The sequence below is a fragment of the Leptodactylus fuscus genome, chromosome 3 (assembly GCF_031893055.1).
Source record: "Leptodactylus fuscus isolate aLepFus1 chromosome 3, aLepFus1.hap2, whole genome shotgun sequence".
NCBI lineage: Eukaryota > Metazoa > Chordata > Amphibia > Anura > Leptodactylidae > Leptodactylus > Leptodactylus fuscus.
In genome coordinates this window covers 177,994,399-178,004,981 of record NC_134267.1, presented here as the reverse complement: position 1 = coordinate 178,004,981, position 10,583 = coordinate 177,994,399, and positions in this window count along the sequence as shown.

Sequence of the window (10,583 nt, the reverse complement as noted above, 5' to 3'; positions counted from 1 at the left end):
TCTGAAAAGACCCCAGAGTATAATAATTGTTTATGGGTGTCCACAGTGGGACATAATACTGTATACAGGGGTCACTATTGGGGATAATACTGTGTGTGTGCAGGGGACACTATTGGGGATACTACTGTGTGCAGGGGGACACTATTGGGGATAATACTGTGTGCAGGGGCCACTATGGGGGATAATACTGTGTGCAGGGGCGACTATGGGGGATAATACTGTGTGCAGGGGCCCCTATTGGGGATAATACTGTGTGCAGGGGCGACTATGGGGGATAATACTGTGTTAAGGGGCCACTATGGGGCATAATAGAACACGCAGAAATGCGTAGGAGGGGGTCGGTTGAGGTCTTCGGTGTCGGTCGGGGGGCCCCATGTCAAAAGTTCGCCACGGGGCCTCGCCATTCCTAGTTACGCCACTGGATATACCATAAATGTACCTGGTTATAAATAGGATACAGTGGGTTATATGGGCATCAAGTAATATATATGATGCACTTTACGAAAGAATTGCTCATGTGAATGAGACCATTGCATTCTTTTTTCTATGGCCAACATACTTTTTTTTATATTTACATATGCATACAGTACAATTTAAAAACTTCCTATATACAGATGAAAAGCACAGGTTGTTTTTTACATCTCATTTCCATTGCCTTTCATACTGTGAAGCCATTAAACAACCGCTCATGTACAGAACAAAGATATTCAAAGTAAATCCAGTTCAAAGGCGGATTAATAAAAGCATTGGCTCCCAGCACCAGCTAGAAGTACTCGCAAAGGAATTGGCAAAGATGCTAGGCATTGTCATGAATAATTGACACTAAAGCCCATAGTCAGCAGCTTGGAAAAGTACTGTTTAAAAAGGACAATTTAACAATGAGGCTGACACAATTACAGAAATGTCTAGCTATGGTCATATGTGGCTAGCATACGGAATGCAAGATTATCTTGTAATTAAAAAGTAAATCATTGTAATAAGTAAGTACATGTTAGAACATGGTAAGAATAGATTAACTTAAAGAGGACCTTTCATCACTTGGGGCACATGTGGTTTTATACACCGCTAGAAAGCCGACCGTGCGCTGAATTCAGCGCACAGTCGGCTTTCACAATCTGTGCAGTCAGGAATGCCCTTCCTCGAAGCAGCGCCTATAGAGCTATACTGTCAGAGCGGGGAGGAAGCCTCCTCCCTCTCCTCACAGTACTCGTCCATAGACGAGTACTGGGGGAGGCGTTCCTCACCCCTCTCACAGTAGAGTGCTATAGGCACTGCTCGAGGAAGGGCGTTCCTGACTGACTGTCAGGAACGACCTTCTGATGGTGAAGAGCTACAGTACCGACACCAATAGATCTTCACCTGGGGAACAGATCGTGAAAGCCCAGTGGTGTAACTACCGGGGTAGCGGCTGCCACAGGGCCCAGGACACTAGGGGCCCGGCGACAGCTGCTACCGCTGCGGTTTTTTTGCCCCCCGTTACCGGCTGGAGTTACTCCAGCCAGTAACGGGCCCTATTTACTTTCCGATACTGGCAGGGGCCGGGATCAGTTAGTGATGCCGCGGGCCACACAGACATCATTATTGTACTCAGGAGTCTTTTCAGACCCCCAAGTATAATGATCGGAGGTCCAGGAAAAGTAAGAGAACATAAAAAACCATGTTAAAGATCCAGGTCATGTGACGTCCCGGGTCATGTGATGTCCCGGACGTCATTAAAGAAGGCCAACGCCACCGTGGATAGCAGCAGAGCCGGAGATAGGTAAGTAACATTGTTTTTTTTATGTTTGTATCCCCTCTCGGTCTCCGATTATTATACACTGGAGTCTGAAAAGACCTCAGAGTATAATAATTGTTCATGGGTGTCCAAAGTGCGGCATAATAGTGTATGCAGGGACCACTATGGGACATAATACTGTGTGCAGGGGCTGCTGTGGGGCATAATATTGTGTGCGGGGGCCACTATGGGGCATAATACTGTGTGCGGGGGCCACTTTGGGGCATAATACTGTGTGCAGGGGCCACTATGGGGCATAATACTGTGTTCTGGGGCCACTATGGGCTTAATACTGTGTACAGGGATCACTATGGGGCATAATAGAGCCCGCAGGAATGTGGCGGGGGGGGGGGTCGGTCGGGGTCTTCAGCGGGTGTCGGTCAGGGTAAGGGCCCTATGTCAAAAGTTCGCCCCGCCGGTCCTAGTTGTGCCAATGTGAAAGGCGACACTGAATTATGCGCAGTGTCGGCTTTCTAGCAGTATATAAAACCGAATGTGCCCCAAGTGATGAAAGGTCCTCTTTAAAATGCAAGTCCTCTAGAATGTGCCCAGCTCCACAGTCAACCCCCATAGGGGCCCCTGCACACAGTATTATCCCCCATAGGGGCCCCTGCACACAGTATTATCCCCCATAGGGGCCCCTGCACACAGTATTATCCCCCATAGGGGCCCCTGCACACAGTATTATCCCCTATAGTGGCCCCTGCACCCAGTATTATGTCCCACTGTTGACACCCATAAACAATTATTATAATCGGAGACCTAGGGGGGAGAAAAACATAAAAAAACCACAGTTACTTACCTGTCTCCGGCTCCTACGCGGTCTTCTCCACTGCCTTCTCCTCTGCCGTCCTTGTTTAACCCCTTCCCGCCGATGGCATTTTTTGATTTTCGTTTTTCGTTTTTGACTCCCCTCCTTCTAAACCCCATAACTTTTTTATTTCTCCGCTCCCAGAGCCATATCAGGTCTTAATTTTTGCGGGACAAATTTTTCTTCATGATGCCACCATTAATTATTCTATATAATGTACTGGGAAGCAGGAAAAAAAATGGATTTGAAGAAAAAAATGCATTTCTGCGACTTTCTTACGAGCTTTGGTTTTACGGCGTTCACTGTGCAGCCAAAATGACATGTCCCCTATATTCTGTGTTTCGGTATGGTTCCAGGGATACCAAATTTATATGTTTTTATTTACATTTTGACCCCTAAAAAAAATTCCAAAACTGTGTTAAAAAATTTTTTTTCTAAAAGTTGCCATATTCCGACGGCCGTAACTTTTTTATACGTCAGTGTATGGGGATGCATAGGGCGTCTTTTTTTGCAGGGCCGGGTGTACTTTTTAGCTCTACCATTTTCGGGAAATGTTATTGCTTTGATCACTTTTTATTCAAATTTTTATCAGAATCAAAACAGTGAAAAAACGGCGGTTTGGCACTTTCGACTATTTTTCCCGCTACGGCGTTTACCGAACAGGAAAAATATTTTTATAGATGTGTAGAGCGGGCGATTTCGGACGTGGGGATAGCTAACATGTATATGTTTCACAGTTTTTAACTACTTTTATATGTGTTCTAGGGAAAGGGGGGTGATTTGAACTTTTAATACTTTTTATATTTTTTTATATTTTTTTTAACTTTTTTTTAAAAAAATTTTTTTGCATTTATTAGACCCCCTAGGGGTGTTGAACCCCAGGGGGTCTGATCATTAATGCAATGCATTACAATGCTAATGCATTGCAATGCATTGCAAAAAATCATAGACCAGCCTGCAAAAGAGAGGATTTGCAGACAAGCCTGGGAGCCTTTAACAGGCTCCCGGCTGTCATGGCAACGGGATGTCAGCCCTGGAGCATGCTCCAGGAGCCAGCGATCCCGGGCAAAATGAGCCGGCACCGGAGGGGTTAATGCATGAGAGCCAGTTGTCTACTGCTTGAAGCAGTAGACATCCGGCGGCTATGGTGGCCGCCCGGCTCCCGGGCGGTTGCCATAGTTACAGACCCGACATGCGCCGTACTATTACGGCGCATGTCGGGAAGGGGTTAATGACGTGTGACGTTACATGACCCTGGATGCAGGCCGGGTTCATGTGACGTCAGAGACGTCAGAAAGGACGTCAGGCAGGATCGTGGAGAGGTAAGTAACAGTGTTTTTTATCTTTATGTTTTTATCTAGTGTTTCTTACCTCTTCCGGTCCGCAAAGACCCCCGAGTATAATGATAGCAGCGGTAGCGGCTGTCACCGGGCCCCTAATGTCCCGGGCCCTGTGGCAGCTGTCTCCGCTGCTATGGTGGTAGTTACGCCACTGGGTATATCCATAGGATTCACCTCTGGGACATTCACCATTCCTGAGAGTATTTCACAGGCATACACAATGATACTAGGGCAAACATTTGTTGTCTATTCATTGGATGCATCAGGAGATAGTCCTGTTGCATATACCGAGTAGATCTGCACGTGCTATATAGATGGCAGGGGCATACATCAGGGCGTACATCTTTACATCTAAAATATAGGTACGGTATAAAGTATAAAAGAAGGAATATCATGTTTCCTTCCTCTAGAATTCACTTCTGAAGTTGGTTTAAAAATGACACCAATAATTGCACCAAAAACTCTATTTTTTAGGTAAGGACCCCATTACAGATTGTACATTGGGCCCAAGGACTTCCAGTTACGCCTCTGCACACAGTCAACTCCTTGTTGTTTATCTCCTGAAGTCCTTTACACTGAACATGTTTATCTCTCTCTGTCTCTGAGGTATATTATTTCTCATCCTTGGCAGGAGAACAGTTTCCCTGTAGTAGAGATGTTTGGTGTGTGGAAGTTAGCACTATGTATACACTGTAATACAGGGGGCATGAAGGCAGCTGTAAAGAGAGGCAATGTCTATGAAAGCAAAGTGAAATAATGGAATCTGTAGTCCACTTCATGGTAATCTTACTTGCTAAAAGCCCAAGCAGCACCAAAACATAAGAGTAATGAAAAATAAGTCATTCTGACCTACAATGGCATCAGCTGGTTAGCGTATACATGCATTTTTATTTAATTTTTTTTATATTAGCTTGGAAAATCCCTTTTAGTTGTCATTGGAGAACACTGTTGTCATCACTGATATTTTTTCTGGCAAAAATGGCAACATAAGATAAGATAATGCTTTACTAGTCTCACCATGGGGAAATTCAGTGTGTTACAGCAGCATGATAATACAATAATGAATAATATAAAATACAAGTACAAAAACGCTCCACAGTAGAGTTATTACAGTGACAGTACATATAAAAAGATAAAGGTAAAGAAAGGATATCACAACTTAAGGATCTTTCAGTTCTCTGTATGGCTTGATCTACGCTTAGCCCGGTGTTGGTTGTACAGCCTAACCGCAACAGAGAGGAAAGACTTCTGATAGCGCTCCTTCTCACACTTGGGGTGAAGCAGTCGGTCACTGACAGTACTGTCCAGTGCTGTCACAGTCTCATGCACAGGATGGTATTTATTCTCCAGCATGGAGTTCACCACGGACACCGTCTGTCACCCACTTCAAATCAGCTTATTGAGGCCATTCCTATCCCTGATTGATATACTGCTCCCCCAGCATCCCACACCGAAGAAAATGGTTGAATCCACTACAGAGTTGAAAAACGCCCTAAGAAGTGCCCCCTGGACTCCAAAGACCCTCAGCCTCCTGAGCAGGTAGAGTCTGCTGTGACCCTTTCTGTGCAGCCCATCCAGGTGATCAGTCCAGTCCAGCTTATTATTGAGGAGCACACCCAGGTACTTATAGGTCTTGACTATCTCAATGCTTGTCCTCTTTTTTTGGAGCATATCTCCACTTGCGAAAGTCCACCACCATCGCCTTAATCTACCCAGCAATAATCCTGAGGTGGTTCCGCTGGCACAAATCCACAAAATCTTGGTTTAATTCTCTGTAGTTCATGTCTTCTCCATCTGTAATGAGGCCTACTATTGCAGAATCCAAATAATTTAGTAAGTGACAGCTAGATGAGTTGCACCTAAAGTCAGCAGTGTATAGTGTGAAGAGGAAAGGGGCAAGAACTGTACCTTGTGGTGTCCCCCATATTACAGCTCACAGTCTCTGACACACAGCCCCGGGCTCTCATATAATGAGGTCAGTTTGTGAGGTAGTCTAGGATCCAGTTGGTGGTTGTCCACTCCAACAAGGGCCAGCTTGGCCCTCAGTAGCCCTGGCTGTATGGTGTTAAAAGCGCTGGAGAGGTCAAAGAACATTATTCTCACTCTTCCCTAGTTTTGTGCGGCGACTTTGGCTACGACTCCCATTTTGACCAGAGATTGCCATGTCACACTACGACTAATTCACTCCTGTTAATGAATGGCGTTGCTTTGTGACCCCAAAAGTCACACAACTGCAGCTTCTAACCGCTCAACTTTTTTGTGGCAGCCACAGTAACCTCGAGGTCTTAAGCAGCCGTGTGGTCTTAGCTTTAAAGAGGACCTTTCATGTTCTTGGGGCACTATCGGCTTTCCCGTTCTGTGCCCCTGCTGAAGAGCTATAAATACCATTACTGTAGCTCTTCAGTGTCAGAAGGACTTTTCTGACAGTCTGTCAGGAACACCCTTCCTCACAGTAGCGTCTATTATGCTGTACTGTTAGAGGGGGCGTTCCTTACTGCCCAGCCATGACGCTGAGCGGTGAGAAACGTCTCCCTCCCCTCCTGATACTACTCGTCTATAGACGTGTACTGGGGGATGTTCCTCACTGCTCAGTGTCATCGCTGGGAGGTAAGAAACGCCCCCTCTCACAGTACAGTGCAGTAGACGCTACTGTGAGGAGGGGCGTTCCTGACTGACTGTCAGAAACGCCCTTCTGACACTGAAGAGCTACGGTAACGGCATCGATAGCAGGGGCACAGAAGGGGAATTCAGCGCACTGTCGGCTCTCTAGAGGTTTATTACACCTCATGTGTCCTCTTTAATCTGACATTAATTCCTTGACTATAAAGAGTGAGTCTAGCAGACTACTAGAAAATGTAACATCTTATCCCAAGATGCATTCAACAAGCAGGGTATTGTCAATATTGTCTTTGTATCCAAAATATGTTTACATATTGTAATAATAATTATCTGGTCCTTGCACAGAACGCAACAGACATGGGCAGATAATACAAGAAAACAATTCCAGTCATTCTACCCAGAAGGCCAATGATAATGACAACTCTCACGTGCTAGACAATGAACTGGGGCTTCCCCACAACAGATTTAAGGCTGATATTCATAACATTTCAAATATAATGGCCCCCATCCCTGTACAGCCAGATGTCCGCCAGTGTGCGAGCAGTGGTTTGCTTGGCAGTGCATGAATGCAGCACTAATATATAATATTTATGCACCAGAAGGTCTGAATTATACGCTCTATAATTACAATATAATTATGCGGCATCTACTACACTGACTACAATGGACAAAAGTTAAATCATGCCTAAACATAGTGTGACAAATAGGAATATACTACAGTATTCAGGGTCTGTCATCTGTTTATGAATATGGTGTTTCTGGCATTTTATAGTTGTTTTTGTAGCATGTTAAACAGCAACCTCTATCCTCATATGGATTGCTGAAAAGGCTTTTATAACTGTTCTTATCAAGTGGATAAGGGAAAAGTGTGCAATCACTGACAATCCCATTGTTATGACCCCCGCCAGTCTTAAAGGGGTATTCCGACCTCACATACTCATCAGTCTTTACTGCTGTAAAATCTTCTTTCTTCCTGGTTTCTTGCATCATTTGGTGGGCGGGGTTTCACATGCAACCTGCCGTTTAGCTCTGCCCCCAAATTTGCATGTAGCTCCGCCCACCCATATTGGACTATGAAGTACAGGCAGCAGCAACTCCATTCTGTGTTACATACAGAGACTGCCTGTCTCTGCTATAATGAACACAATTGAATTAGCTAGCCTGATAACTGGGAGAACAGAGGAAATGAAAGCAGCTCCTCTCCTCTATCTGAGTGCAGGGAGCTAGGTCACATGGTACAGACACAGGAATAGCTAGAAACACAGGCTCGCTCCCTGCACTTAGCCCCTCCTCCCTCCCCCCTGAGAGCAGCAGATACATCACTTGACTCATGAGCAGCTAAGTCAGGGCTGTGGCCACAAAGAATTGAATAAAGTAAGATAGTGGACAAACAAAGCAGTTTTGCTGAAGCAATGTATCTAGGAAAAGTCTTACATCCACATTAACAAGCAGTATAGATAGGATCCTTGTGATGGGACAACCCCTTTAAGAACAGGGATCTCATGTACCCCTATTGGAATGGTGTGACAGCTGTGCAGGTGCACTGCTGCTCCATTCATGTCTATGTGACTGTGGGTGTTAGCTAAGACTTTATTCATGTGGCTGTTACTCACATCCATGTATTTTCTGAGTATACAGTAGAGAAAACCCTTCCTGAGCACTGAAATGCTATAGGTAGAAGGTAAGTTCACATGTCTGAACTTCCATATACAGTACATGCACAACTTTGTCCAATCTTTGAATGAGTCTTACCCAAAGTGTGCGGTCTGAGTTTATCTCTGCACAGGTAGATGCACATGCTAAAAATAGTTTTTTAATGGCCAATATAAGGAACGGCCGATACAGATGAATGGAAGACAGCATGCCCACATAAATGGCACTCCACTCAGGGGCCACACGGTGGCTCAGTGGTTAGCACTGCAGCGCTGGAGTCCTGGTGTTCAAATCTCACCAAGGGCAAAAAACCATCTGCAAGGAGTTTGTATTTTCTCCCCGTGTTTGCATGGATTTCCATCCCCTATTCCAAAGACATACTGATAGGGAAAAATATACATTGTGAGCTCTATGTGGGGCTCACAATCTACATTTAAAATAAATAAATAAATGTCACTCCACTCAAACAGGAGTACATGGACCCTTGTTCTGTGATTAATATGATCCAATTGGTGGAAAACCATGCCACATAGATCAGACTCCTATCATCTACTTTATGGATAAGCTGTGCTACCGGGGAAACTTTTTTAAGCCTCACAGACATAGTGGCATCCAGGCCAAGGGAAGGTAAAATAGTGAAATGTCATCCACCACCCATCTCAGCGTTTAAGGTGTAAGAGCCAGAACACACACCAAAGCCACTAGACAAGAGGATGAACTATACAGTCATTCTGACCAGAAACAAAATAAACATGCAAGAACCCAAGGCTGGAGTTGGGCTATAATGCAGAGGTTTAAGGGTGCATTCAAACTGAGTAAACGCTAGCTTATTCTGAACGTAAAACACGTTCAGAATAAGCTAGCATTTACTCAGTGTGAATTCACCGTAAGCCTGAATAGGTTAGGTATGAACAACACATTACAAAATGATAATATTGGATGACTTGGTTGAGCCCAGATCAATAAGAGGTTTATTGGTAATATATATATATATATATATATATATATATATATATATATATATATATATATATATATATATATATATATGGAATTGAGAATAGTACATCTTCAGACAATTTGCACACACTTGGGCCCAGCAGATTTGCACCAAAAATTGTGCGTTTTTCCTTCACTTTTCACCACATTATAAACTGGTGAGAGCTGTGTTGGTGGAGCCTTGATGACCTGATACATTCAAGAAACCAATTTCCTGGCATAAGGAGCAGGTGGAGTAGTTTTCAGTTTCTGGTATATGCTTCTTCTCAGATATGCCAGAATTGTGCTGTATCTGACACTAGCATAGACTAAGACCTATGTATAAAACACTGTAAGGGTGAGTTCACACTACGTAAACGGCAGCTTATTCTGAACGTAAAACACGTTCAGAATCAGCGGCGTATAAAGCAGCTCCATTCATTTCTATGGGAGCCGGCATACGAGCGCTCCCCATAGAAATGAATGGGCTGCTTTTTTCACTACGAGCACTCCCATTGAAGTGAATGGGAAGTGTCGGCGTGTATGGCTAGCTCTGCTCATGCCGAGCCGTACACGTGGGCACTTCCCATTCACTTCAATGGCACTGCTCGTAGTGAAAGAAGCAGCCCATTCATTTCTATGGGGAGCGCTCGTATGCCGGCTCCCATAGAAATGAATGGAACTGCTTTATACGCCGCTGATTCTGAACTTGTTTTACGTTCAGAATAAGCTGCCGTTTACGTAGTGTGAACTCACCCTAATAATGAATGTACCCTGCAATGTTTCTGCTGTGGATTTTCCAGGCTGATTTCTGCACAGAAAATTTTCAGTGTATTACAATGCCAGCCTTATAAATAAAACCTAACCTACATGCGGCAGATATTTTCAGCATGACACTTGACCTGATTTCCTGCCTCTCTTTTTCTGCAGCAGATTTTCATCTTGGATTTCAACCCTTTTAAGCCCTGGTCACATTAAAATTGCAGAAACCTCCTGAAAAATGTCACTTTTTTATTGCACATTTTGAATGTATGTCTCATTTATTTATGGCACATAATTCCGGTTCCTTATGTACATTTTAACCCTTTAGCGAACCAATGCATTTTAGCATCAAACCAGTAACATTTAATCCCTCTCTGCATTCCCGCTTTGATAACTTTTTACATTTTATTTCAATGTAGCTTTACAAGACCTTGTATTTTGTGGATACATAAGACTTTTTGATCAGTTTTTATTACTTTTGAGAGGTGAAATGAACAGACAACATCAATTCTCCAATCTCAATTTTAAGGATTATGGCATTTATCACATTTATCACATGTATCACATTGAGTAATAACATACTAGTCAGTGTACAGCTGCACCAGTTCTGTAAACTAGTTGAAGTGAAGCTGCGAGTATATACAGC